We start from the raw sequence: 13,094 nt of genomic DNA, 5'->3' as shown, positions 1-13,094 counted from the left end.
CTGTAGTGTGGTTTTCAGGACAATGTCATTTTCTCCATAGAGCACTACTTCTCTCCTTAGTTTAGTATTTGCATGTCTGCGGCATGTCTATCACTCTGCGTTTGTCCTCATGTCGTCCCATGTCGTCTTTTTCCACATTGCATACATATTGATCCGTCTTGTGCAGATTGAGTGGGATTTCCCAGTACTGCCGCTAGAGGGCGCCATGCTCGTGATTCGGTACCCAGATGCGTAAGACAGCAGAGCTCATCAGCCTCCACTGCCTACAGCATCACACGGACAGGAGACCACCCCCGCCCAGCCGAGCGCCAGCAGAATTCTGAGCCCCGAACAGCAGCTTGGGCTCTGCCAGCACCCCCACCCCGAGAGCAGCTATGGGTGGGGAGGGGGCGCTTACAGCTGGGCAGCTGCCGCCGCCTCGGGGTTGACAGCATCGCCAGCCGGGGAGCTGCACCCACCGGGGGGTCTAAGGACATCTCCACTCCGGGAGAAGCTTGGGTTTTGGGGTCCACTCGCCAGCGCCTGAATGCTTCTTCCAGGCCGTGCAAGGTAAGCGTCGCCAGTCGCCACCGCCAGCCTTGCATCCCCGATACCAATCAATCCCCTCGGGGTCTGTGCACTGCGTGGTTTGGCCGCACGAGGTGGAGGGCTCCCTTGTCTGTGGGTGCCTGCGCTTATGTACGGGTGCGCTTAGTAGAGACTATGGAAGCGGCAGGGGGAGTAGACGGTGGGCGAGGGGCGTATCAGCCGGACATGGTGGGATGCTGCCCACCAGCCCGCAAGACGCGCGGTGAGTCCAGCCCCACTCGGGTGTACCGCGCCATAGACAGCGTGTTGGTAACGGGATTCAGTGCAAAGCCTTCGCCGTCTGCCCTGGCGATAGCGGTCCAGGTTCTGGTGGCGGGGCGGGGGGGGGGGAGGGGGTGGCAGCGAGGGGGCACGGGGAAATCCCGGCCCCGCCCCCAGGCCACTGTGCAGGAAGACGGCTCCGGGGGCCGGAGGATGTGAGCGCATCTTCTCGCCGGCCTGCTTTTTGCCATCCCTTTGTGTCAACAATAGGAACGGGGGTCGCGGCGGGTGCTGAGGTGGGGCGTGAGTAACAGTCAATCGCCTTTTTACAGCTCGCAGATTTTCTTGTCATTGTTTTCCAACGTAGTCGTTTTAATACGCAATACGGTTATTTATTTTTCCCATTTACGGGAACAGTCACGTGCTACGCTCGGCCGCATTCCACACGCGGCGCGTCCCAGCACGCGCCATGCCTGACCCGCGCAGCGTCCGGCACTGCCTGGGAGCCACACGCTGTTCTCACACTGCAACATCAATCCCTTCACTCAGCATCCCACCCACAATACCGACCTGCTCCAGCCTCCCTATACCCAAAACAGCGCCTCCAATGCCAGCCATTCCGCCACTGGAGCTCAATGGTGGCGAGAGCTGCCCACCACTGTGCCAGTATTGCCAGGGCCGCACACACACACACACTTCTATGTCGATGCACCCAAACAATGAACTGCAGATCCGCTGCTAATCCAGCAGTGGGACCTGCAGGCAGCCCTGCCAAACCACCTAGATCATGACAGCCAGGCCTGCATAGTTACAGGGACAGGTTATCAAGTGCTCCCAAAATCATGGAGTGTCATGATTTAAGCCAACGTGTGTTTTGACCATACAGTCTTTTTCAAGGCTTAACATTAGTAAATGCATAGGAAGGGAAGAACAGATGGAGGACAACAAAACAAAGTAGTGTAAGAATGCATTGGGTATCCAGAGTTGTTAGGACATGTCCCAATGGTGTAATTGGTGAAGAACACGCCTGCAGCCTCTAAAAAACCAGTGCCTTTCTGGTTAAATCATAAAATAAGTGTCTATCTGATTATTGGTGACATTCTAGGCCCGCCATCGTGTGTGGGAGACACATGTAAATAGATCTCCTATTAAGATGTGTCCATTGGTTCAAAGATGGTCCTAGCTTGTAGTCTAACCTATTATGTCTAAAAGTTAGCTAATTATTGTTGTGCCTGGCAATCGGTTATTTATAACGTGTTTAATACCCAGAGGTTTATAAGCGCAGACCCAGGGATCGAACCTGTGCATTGCCCCTGAGCCACCCTCCCGAGATTAATAGAGTGTGCAGTGTGCTCCCGATTAAAAATGGTGTTCAAATTTGGTAGTGGTAGACATGCAGTCGCTGAACAATATATATAATCCGTGTTTGCATGCATCCGTACATTTGGTGCACATGCATTGTCAAAAACTGCTAGTTGCAAACATGCAGTAGGGCAAAGCCGCGTAGTCAATGCCAAAAACCGCGAGTTGCAAAATGATGGTAAGGCAAGGCTGCCTAGTCATTGTCGACCCAGTGGTCACGGCAAGTAGAAAGGCGTCCAGTGAGATGAAGTCTGCATTGTATGCCAAAGGGGTAAGCTGATTATAATAAGAAGATGGCATTACGGCGGTTAGCCTGTTGAGTTGGGAATACATGCATTCTAGCACAGAGGTTAAATTGCTGAATGAAAAAAGGGATTTGTCAGGTGGCAGCTGCTATCTTGTTGTAATTTGCACATAAATAAGGGCTTGCACAGCTAATGCTGTTCTTGCACTGGAATCTATTCTCAACGCACTGGCACTGCACCTAAACCCTGACCTGCAGAACGGCTTCTACTCCACACTTGGAGCCTGGCCTGGGCACTGGCCTGCATATGTGCTGCTATTGGGGCACTGGGACCCCTTCCTATGCACAGCTCTACCCGTGCACCTAACCCTCATGAACTGCATTCCTACTGCTGTTCCGGCAATGGCACCCACACGCAGCTCTGCCAATGCACCCAGTCCCTGTCCTGTTGCTATGCTAGGACGTGCACCTGCCCATAGCTCTCTGTCAGTACCCCTACACTTTAAATTGCATACCTGTATTGCATACCTGTAGCTATTCAGCACAGGGACCTCTACCGACACACAGCCAGGGATGACGTTAGGGCCTTTCAATGTTTTCATTTGAAATGGGCCCCCAATCAGCTGCTCCATGCTGGCAGTCCTATTTCACTGTCAAAGAGAGATGAATAGCTTTTCAGCAGGCATTTCGAGTTTTGCCCCCTTTCAGGCTGCCTGTCAAGTGATGCCATGCAGCAATTCGCAACCTCACTCACTGCATTCGTTTGTCATTACTACAGTGTGAGCACGCATCATGGTGCCTCTGTTTCCGGAAAGGCTTGGGGTCCCCAAAACACATTTTGAAATGGGCTCCCACAAGCCCTGCCGCATCTTCAGTCGGCCCTACACACAGCTCAGTGCGCCTAGACCCTGCACTGCCACATTGAGTGGTGTTCCGCTGTAGCGTTGCCCACACTCATGCTATATAATGAATAGACAAAGAAACGGTGGCATATTTGCGAAGTTACCATGAACCGCGGCAGGTTTGCCAGAAGTACTGCAGTCCTCTGGCACTGGATCCTTAACAGCTCTGCCAATACATCTCTACCTGATAAGGGCAACCCTGGCTATGGCTGGCCTCCTATCCGTCAAGGTTTGCATGCGCTCCGCTTCTAATGTTCAAATACTGAGGCCTTGCAGCACTGCTCAGACCCTGCTAATGCGCCTCCTCGCTGTGTATGTTCAAAAGCTTGCAACGTTATTAAATATTAACGTATGATTTCTATAATCATTGCTGACCTGCATCGCAGCTCTGCCAGCACAACCCACCCCTAACTTCCGTACTTGAACAAACCACTTGTGTTTTTCCCACAATCAGGCTCTGATGAAGGTCCGCCGTACCCTTCACTCCTGACTGGCAACACCCCCGATCTATTTTGTACTTCGACATAACACACTTCCCTTCCAATGCACCTTCATTATCACCTGCGCCCAGTGCTTTAAGTGGGCCGGGCCAACCGGGGCCAGGCCTCGGAAGTCTCCACAAAGTGGGGCTAAGCCGGGGCCCTGCCGGCGCCCCCAGCTCCCACCACAACATTGGCAGGACAAATTATCCCGTTGGGGCTGCAGCCGCAACGGGAGATGCACCCGCCATTAAGTCAGGCAAGCTGACAGAAGTGCCAGCCAGCCGCAGCTTTGCTGCGGCTGGCTGGCACTTCTGTCAGTCACTGTAACTTCCTCTGGTGACCCCTGAAACGAGGGCCCCTGACACGAGGGGTCACCAGTGAAAGTTACTGTCCTTTTGTTTCCCCATCCCCCCCCAGGTCACAGAGGCTCTTTAACCCTCAGTGGGGACTCCTCAACATATTTCGAGGTTTATAAAAGATGGCTTGAAAAGTACACAATTCAAGCCATCTTTTATAAAGCTTTGTCAACAGACAAAGACGCCTCAGGCTTTGTCCGTCATCAAAGCTTTATAAAAGATTGATTAAATTGTGTACTTTTCAAGCCATCCTTTATGAGGATAGAAATATGTTACATATTTCTATGTTTATAAAAGATGACTTGCATACTACACAAACCATAGAAAGGTACGCAAACAGATATATAAATGCTTAAATGCGTACCTTACTATGGTTTGTGTACGTGTTAGGCCACGCCCACCCTGCAAGCCACGCCCCCAAAGGAGGTCTCCCCACCCCTCGATTTCTTACCCCACTTAAAGCCCTGCCTGCGTCAGTCTACACTATTCCAGTACCGGAGGCCACACACAGTTACACAAATGCTCCTCAATAACCTGTACTTTCTTTTGCCATGCTAGTATTTCAACAGAATCACAGCTCTGCCAGGGCACCTCAACATTTAACCGTAGCACCCCGTGCTAGTCTCTGCCAGGAACCACAGAAAGCGTTACCAATGCACCTCAATCATGCCCCCCTGCTATGCACAGCCCTGCCAATGCACTGTAATCCAACCGGTGCTAGTCACAGCGCGCAAACACGGGTGGACGGTGCCTGCCCACTTTTTAGAGACGTCGGACGCTGTCCTCACTTTGTGTTTAAGAAAAAATAAACAAGAAGAACAACAGGCTGCAGTGCGACAGCCGGAAATGGAACGCTGGCCGGAAATCGCATCCTGGCCTCGCACCTCTGAAACTAGACACTCAACGGCCAGACCCTGGCCATCTGCGCTGTCATATTGACACTTTTCTATGGGCATGTTTGGGTACTGGTTCTCATATTTAAATGCTGCGTGTATTTTATACTTAATCAGCAAGGTAATACGAAAGTCTGTTCCCTTGGCAAATGCTTTTTTGTCTTGTGTGTTTTTTTCAATAGTGCAAGACAAGCCTGAATGAAATGTGCATATTTCATCTTTACGTTCCGTGACGTCACTTCCCAATGCTCGCCACAGTCGCCCTACTTTGTTTTTAGGCCTCCCATCTTGATCTAGTCCCCACTTGCACAGTGGAGTAACTTTGCTGAAAATGTTGGGGGGGACATGTCATCTAAAGAAAAGGTTCCCCAGCCAAATGAATGGGGACAAAATGGTGAGCCATGAAAGTTGGGGGGGAAACAAACACCCCGTCCCCCCCTAAAATTACGCCCATGCACTTGCAGCTCAGACAATGCACTCCAATAGGCCCTTTCACCCATAGTTCCACCAATGCAACAGGCCCCTCTTCATTTGAGCTCAGGGTGGTCACTTTAGCAAGAGGCGCCCTCAGCTCCAAGCGCACAGCTCTTTTCAATATCAGTGCCAGTGTCTTCCAATAAGCCCCATTTCCGGGGCGGGCAGAGGGGGCGAATGTCCGGGGAGCAGAGATTACGGTGCTCTGTGGTGCGGTGGTGTTGGGGAGGGCGCAGGAAGGGCTCGGCCCAGACAGCTGCTGCCTCTGAGTTCGCTACCCGAATAAAGCGTTAAGCATTCCTTTGTTTCAAATAAAGGAATGCATATTCCAAAAGCAGCCTCTGAGATGCTATGGAGACGTACACCATCTGACCTGGATGTGTGTGATTTCACCGAATCCACTTAACCGAACGGTGAAATCTTTGCATTTCTTTTCTTCAATTCTTTTTTATTATGCGGGGGAAGAACCCCCACCCCTTCTCCCACTTCCCCGTACCTTATCCTATCCCCTTACAGCACCCCCATCTATGTTCTCAAATGTACCTACCTACCTAACCAATTTGAAGGAAAAAAATCAAAGATCACTGAGTAGGTGAAATTGGATTCAGTGAAATCTACGTTATCGGTCGGACCCCCCTCTCCAGCTTTGTGTTGATAGAGCCTTTGCAGTGGGGCCAATTTATAAGTGATGGCTCATTTAACAAGCCATTGCTTTTAGACCACAGGGATAAGAACTGAACATGGGCATTTTTATTCCAAAGACCAGCATGAAGTATCACTTAGCTGACCAAACCTATGCATTCTTCCAAGCGAAAAAACCTGCCACACAGGAAAAGTTTAAAACTATCTTCTTTTCTTTTTACACACCAACACTTTTCTTGGGTGTATTACTTATTTGTAACATACGGCGCATGCCTCAGAAGGTTAACTGTCATTTTCTTGCCTAAGTGGTCTAGTGGCTGCTTTGGGATATGGACTAAATGCATCCCTCAGCCTCAAAGAACATTTCATCATCTTAACACGCCAACCACTGCCAGTTGGCTCCTCATTGTGACTTGGCACCTTGATCAGGAAAACAGGGTACATTGTGTCACCGTGCAGACCCTAGTCCGTGGAAAATCAATGCAGTGATATGTGACGCCCAAGGCACCAGCCTGTTTGTTAAGGTGTCTATGTGCTGCTCCTCTATGTAACAGCACATATGACTCTTTTTGTTTGATGTGTTCCATGTACATACAATAGCACACTGGAATTGATGTGTATGTAGCTCTAACACCTGTGGCAAACTGTCCCCAAACTTAAACACATCAAGTAATAAAATAAGTTGCCTCAAATTGCACATCCACTAGGACAAACACCCTTTGTAAACCGCTACAGCCAGTGGTAGAAGTGTACCAAAAAGCCGTGGACCTGTGACTCTGGCGGGGTAATGAATCAGAAGGAAGGGGGCCAACGTGAAACACAAGCACATTTTTCAAGTGTTGCAGTCTTACTGGTAGACAGCCAAATGAGTTGAAACAGATTTCAGTTTAGTTGTAACTGATATCAGTGGTAAAATGGAGAAGTGTGCTTTAACTTCGCAAAGAAGAGTTCCAGGACGGTGCAAATGGTTGCAAAAAAGTAGTGGAGCTGTTAACAATAAAAATAAAAATAGTGGAACGCTGCACCCGCCACACCATGATTTTCGCTAGCTGCAGGCCAGCACTAATAAGAGATGCCAATGCCAGCTCTGTTAGATAAAGCAAGGGCCTGCTCGTTTTTGCAGAACTAACCCCTGATGCCTGCGTAACGATGAGGAGGTTGTGAGTGAGGAACTGTGGACCCCATATCACCTATCAGAAGCCAGTTTGGTTTAAAATGCTTCATCAGCTAAAGTTTGTAAGAAGTACAATCCTTTCTGTACATTGTTCCCTCTTTATTGGGTGTCTCTTGTATGGTATCCATTTCCGGTCTATAGATATAATTCCCTACAGAAGTCTATATTGGGGTCTGGGCATGCTCAGACTGAGACCCTGCCTCTCCACATCTAAAATTCTCAGAAACAAGAAGCAGAAGAGCCCTTATACCCCATTTAAGTGGCTGATGTTGCAACTGTGTTATCCCCACATCCAAAAACCTAAAATGTTGTTCAAATGAGTATATATGGTTCATGGTTACAAACATTTTAATGTTAGCATGAGTGTTGTGAATGGTGATGTGAGCAGCAAGCCTTGTGTCTGTTATGTATTTACTGATTCACACCTACAACCCTTTTAACACACACCTGTTTATCAAATATCGAGCTGTGCTCTGTGATTTAAGGCAAAGCAGATTGGAACACTCCTTGGTGCTATTTGTCCCCTTTTACTTTCTCATAGGGGTATTCTGAGAGAGTACACTAGAAGTGTACCAGACTCTCCACCTTGGAATTATAACCTTCTGTCAGAAAATAATTCTTATGGTTAGTCTAGTCTTAACCCCTTCCGAAATACAAGTGAAGTGGTTTGAACACAACGCCTGCAACACAGGACCAGTGGTCAGCGGGCCCTCAGACCGCGAAAGGCTGGTCACACCACAGTGATGCACAGAACCTTTCACCCCTTGACAAAACAGGAAGTGGCAGAACATAGCATTGTTCCTAAGTACACTACGAAAAATATGGTTATGATATCACTGTAATGTGATATACATTTCATACAAGAATGGATACCATATGTATCATTAATATCAGTGTGCATAGGCCCATATTACCACATGTCTGTGAATGCAAACAGACGTTCAAGGCCAAATGATAATGATGTGTTATTATATAGCACTTGTTCCTAAGAGATTTATATAGAACACATATACATACAATATCACACAACCTGTGTTGGTACTCATTTATCAACCTCAGAAGGACGAAAGGCTGAGTTGGCCACACACACACACACACACACACACACACACACACACACACACACACACGTTCTCAAAGTCGGAAAGCAAATTACACTCTGTAGTGGATACCAGTAAACTGGTAACTGAGATTTAACAGCAGGCCGGTTCATCTGCAGGTCTGGTGCAAAGTTGGCCACATGTCAAACCTGCGCGGATCTACTTTTCAGGCTTCAGAGGTTGACAAAATACATACCATTGGGAGGGTTCACAACTGTGTATTAAAGAATTTTGAGTAGCGCAGGGAAAACACCGCACTCACACCGCATCCCATACTCTGGGCACTCGTTACGTCATACATGCAAACAAACATCCTGAACTGACATGGAGATAGGAAAGATAGACACATTACAACAAAGCGTTGAATTGTCGCACAATGAAATCAAGGGCCACTTTATGTGCTGTGGTCAAATATTTTGACACTGTCCACAAGCGTTTAGGCACAAAGATTTTGTAAGTGATGGAGGGCACCAAGAAGGAATGTCTTGTGATGATCGTAACAGAGGCAACGGCAGAACAAAACAAGCGATAACTGCAACTTGCAAAAAGCAAAACACATAGTCCGAATGGATGCATATTCTACTCTAAATGTGTTTTGGAAGTTTTTGTCTGCATTGTGAATTCGAGGTGTTTAAGAACAGACTAAATCAGTGACTCACCCCTGAAGTGGGCCTTAAATAAACCTTTAATGAGTCTAGCATTTATTTATTTATTTATTTATTTAAAACAATTTTTATTGTTTACAACATGTACACCATACAGTTTAGCAACGAATATGCATGTCAATTCACATGTACAGTCTCATGTTATATTTTCTCCCCCCTCCTCCCACTTCCCCCACATCTAAGTTTATCTCGTTTCCTGCCATGAAATGGGCCACCTCCTCCCAGTATTTCTTTATTTCGGGGCATGCCATGAACATATGTACCATTCCTGCATTCTCCTCCCCACATTTCGGACATGTGTTTGTCCCAGCATTTTTAAACTGGGTTATCTTCTTGGGGGTCATATATTTGTATTTGTATTTATTATTTGTATTTATTAAATTTTATATAGCACTTTAAGCCAAAGAGCTTTCCATGAAACAACATGAATACATTAGAAGCAATAAAAAACAAGTTGTGAGTCAAATAACCAAGAACAATAATATGCAGAACAATTTACCAAGATCATTAGATTAAAAACCTGGGTACGCGAAAAGCAGGGGAGGAAGTAGTAGAGAGCTGTCAGGAGGAAGATTGAAGAAGGTGGTATTTTAAGGAGGAGCGGAAAGAAGAGTATGAGGAGATGGGGCAGATGGGGAGAGGTAAACAGTTCCAGTGCAGAAGCAAGAAGAAGCGCAAGGAGGGGGTGGGACAGTGAGGAGAAAGTGGTCAGCAGAGCGTATGCGGTGAGAGTGAGAGTAGAAAGAGAGGAGGGAGGAAAGGTAGAGAGGAGCAAGATCGTGAAGAGGTTTAAAGACAAGACAGAGGAAGTCGAATTTGAGTTGAAGGTGAAAGGAAAGCCAACCAAGTGAAGAAAGCGAAGAGGAGATGGAGTCATGAGGAGAGAGGGACCAGAGAGTGCGGATTGCAGAATGGTAGAGGGATTTGAGGGGGGCAAGATGAAAGACAGGGAGGCCAAAGAGGAGACCTGAACAGTAGAAGAGACGAGAAAAGATGAGGGAAGAATTTAAGAGTTTGGTGGCGTGGAAGGTGACGGAGGATCAGATTTTGCAAACATTGCAGAGATGGTAGCGACAAGCACGGGAGGTGAGAGAGATATGGTGAGTAAAGGAGAGGTTAGAATGGAAGTGGCAGAGGTGGGGAGAAGAGCAGGGGGAAATAGGATGGAAGGAGGGGGTGGGGGGAGAAATTATGTTGGCGGGAAGGAATAAGACTTCAGTTTTGTCAGTGTTTAGGGTGAGAAAATGGGAGGACATCCAGGTTTTGATAGCAGTGAGACAGGAAGAGAGTTTAAGGTGGATGCCAGGAGTGAAGGAAGAGAAGGAAAGGAAGAGCTGGGTGTCATCAGTGTAGAAGTGGTGAGAGATACCAAAGGAAGAGATGATAGGGGCTAGAAAGGAGGTATAAAGTGAGAAGAGGAAAGGTCCAAGTACGGAACCTTGAGGAATACCAAAGTCGAGTGAGTGGGATGGGGAGGAGCGGCCACCCCAAGGGACGGCAAAGGAGCGATTGGAAAGGTAGGAGGAAAACCAGTTGAGGACTGAGCCTTTGAGACCAAAGAAGGAAAGAGTGTTGAGGAGTAAGGAGTGATCGACAGTGTCAAAGGCAGAAGAGAGGTCGAGGAGAATGAGAACGGAAGAGTGTTTGGAGTAGCGAGTAGTCGGGAGGGAGTTAAGAACGGAGGTGAGAGTAGTTTCAGTGGAATGTTTGGGGCGAAATCCGGATTGAGTAGGGGGGAGGAGAGAGAGATTGGAGATAAAAGCTGAGATTTGGGAATAGACTAGGTATTCCAGGAGCTTAGAGAGGAATGGTAAAAGAGAGATGGGATGAAAGTTGGAAGCCAAGAGGGGGTTAGCAGAGGGTTTTTTCAAGATAGGGATGATAGTACAATGTTTGAAGGCTGAAGGAAAGGTAGCGGTAGTGAGGCATATGTTGAAGAAAGAGGTGAGGTAAGGTATGAGAAGAGGATAGATTTTGGGAATTAGAGGGGTGGGTAGAGGATCAGAGCAGGCTGCAGTAGGGTGAGTTTTGGACAGGAGGAGGGAAACATCTGAGTGAGAGACAGGGGTGAAATTAGACATTCAGGAGGATGGGGTGGTGTGAGAAGGGGAAGGAGGAGAGTAAGATGGGGAGCGAAGAATATTTTGGCATAAGGTGAGTATCTTAGAGGAGAAGAAGTCTGCAAAGTGAGAGGGTGAAAGAAGGGAGGAGGCAGAGTGGTCAGGGGTAGGAGGGGAGAGAAGACAAGTAAGGGTTTGGAAGATTCGTCTGGGGTGAGAAGATTGAGAGTGGAGAAGGTTAGAGGAGTAGGATCATTTGGATGAGCTGATGCAGGTGCCACAAGGGGAGTGGTAAGAGAAGTAGGAGGTCTGGTTGGCTGGTGAGCAGTGTTCGAGGCAGCGTCTTTCGAGGCGTCAGAGAAAGCGGTGCATAGACAGAAGATGAGGGGAAAGCCAGGCTTGGGCATGTTTTCAGGAGGGGCGGAAGGGGGGAGAGGGTATAGTTGGCCAAGACTGGAGGCGAGGGAGGAAGATAGAGTGGATAAAGCTTCGTTTGCAGAGAGAAAAGTGAATGAGAGGGGGAGGGAGGAGGTGCAGGTATCATAGAAGTGAGAGGGATTAAAGTTACAACGTCCCGTCGAGAAAAAGAGATGAAGGAAGAGGGAGGAGGGAGTGGAGAGACAGGGGAGTGAGGGAGAAGGAGAGTAGAGCATGGTCGGATAGATAGTTGGGGAGAATGAAGACTGTAAAGACTGGAGGGGGGGTGTCTGTACTTCTGCTCTCTATATGGCAGAGGAGAGACACAGAGGACCCCAGCCAAGATTCTCTATTCGGTAGCTATGGTCGAGCAATCAAGGCCTAGCTTCTCAGGAGGTGATGCAGGCTGGTTCTTAAGTACAGTGTAGTCCCCAAGCCCCCACAAAGGAATGTCCACACACTGTATTAGTTAAAACACAGTCTTTATATAATTAATATTCATGGTTATGTACACTATCACAATAACTCACTTTGTGCTCAGAAAATCAATAATGGTAAATATATACAGTTCTAAAGTGGTACCACAATTATTCTCAGATCTCATTAAAGTGCATCAACTATACTGTCAAAATGCCACACAGATCAATAAAGAGGAAACCAGCAGTAGAGAGGGGAAGGAAAGCAAGATAGTTGAACAATTGGCAGAATACTGGCCTTTACCAACTAGGCACAATTCTGTGTGGAGATCCCCCCACCTTGCCAACCGGTAAAGCAAAGATGTATCACAAGCCCAGTCCATATATTGTTCTACGAGTCTTATTTCCCTCTACAATAGTTCTAGTGCCCTCCCTTTAAGGCAAGAGTCACGGGTCGTCGAACGTCTGACGGAGAACAGGGTGAACTACAGCGGTGAAGTGGCAGCTTTGTTCCTAGCGGTGCTCGTCGATGACGGAGCGTTGGCGTCCTGCAAGGAAGAGGCGTGCGGGGCACCTCGGTGACGGTAGTACTGGACCGCAAAGAGATGTTGAAGAACTGTGGCCCAGCAAAGGCGTCGAGTCGTCGGTGTCTCAGTGGTCTTTAGGTGGCGGGAAACCCACCGGCGGATGCTCCTCCACGCGTCGACGGTCGGGCCTTCTCCAGCGGGATAAAGCGGGCGGCAATGCAGACGAGCGCGTCCTTGGCTAAAATTAAGGTCTTAAGCAAACGGGAGCAAAGCGGCTCCAGTCAGCGATGGCGGTCATCGACAGTGGCAGACAACAGTCCGGGCGCTTCTCTTTGGGATTCCGCAGAAGTCCCCGTCTCCGGTCGGCAGCCTGTCGTAGTTCTGTCTACCAGGGAGCCTTGGCAAAGATCAGTTGGTGCACGATGGTCCCTCGTAGCTTGGGAAGAGGGCGCCTTACCAGTTCCTTTCTGGGTCACTCCTTGGAGACACTGCCGCTTTCAGATCAATGAAGTAGAGCAACAGCAAGACTTCTCTTCCAGCAGGGCTTCAAGGTTAAGCTTCAGTTTCAACTTCAGTTTCTCTTCAGCTTCT

The 13,094-nt window shown here is 48.3% G+C and overlaps 1 protein-coding gene across 2 annotated transcripts in view; it reads left to right on the top strand.

Moving 5' to 3' along the window:
- Window positions 1-274: 274 nt before the first annotated feature.
- B4GALNT1 (beta-1,4-N-acetyl-galactosaminyltransferase 1) overlaps window positions 275-13,094 on the top strand; it is a 654,742-nt gene continuing 641,922 nt past the window's right edge. The window contains exon 1 of one of the 2 annotated variants that reach the window (XM_069653609.1): window positions 275-549. The gene's annotated coding sequence lies outside the window, so the exon portion shown is untranslated. Of the gene's footprint in view, window positions 550-985; window positions 1,086-13,094 lie in introns of those variants that run through there. The other variant, XM_069653610.1, reaches the window with a different exon arrangement.

This window comes from Ambystoma mexicanum, chromosome 3q (genome assembly GCF_040938575.1).
Source record: "Ambystoma mexicanum isolate Mex_15411 chromosome 3q, UKY_AmexF1_1, whole genome shotgun sequence".
NCBI lineage: Eukaryota > Metazoa > Chordata > Amphibia > Caudata > Ambystomatidae > Ambystoma > Ambystoma mexicanum.
This window is presented reverse-complemented; position numbering and strand designations above follow the sequence as displayed.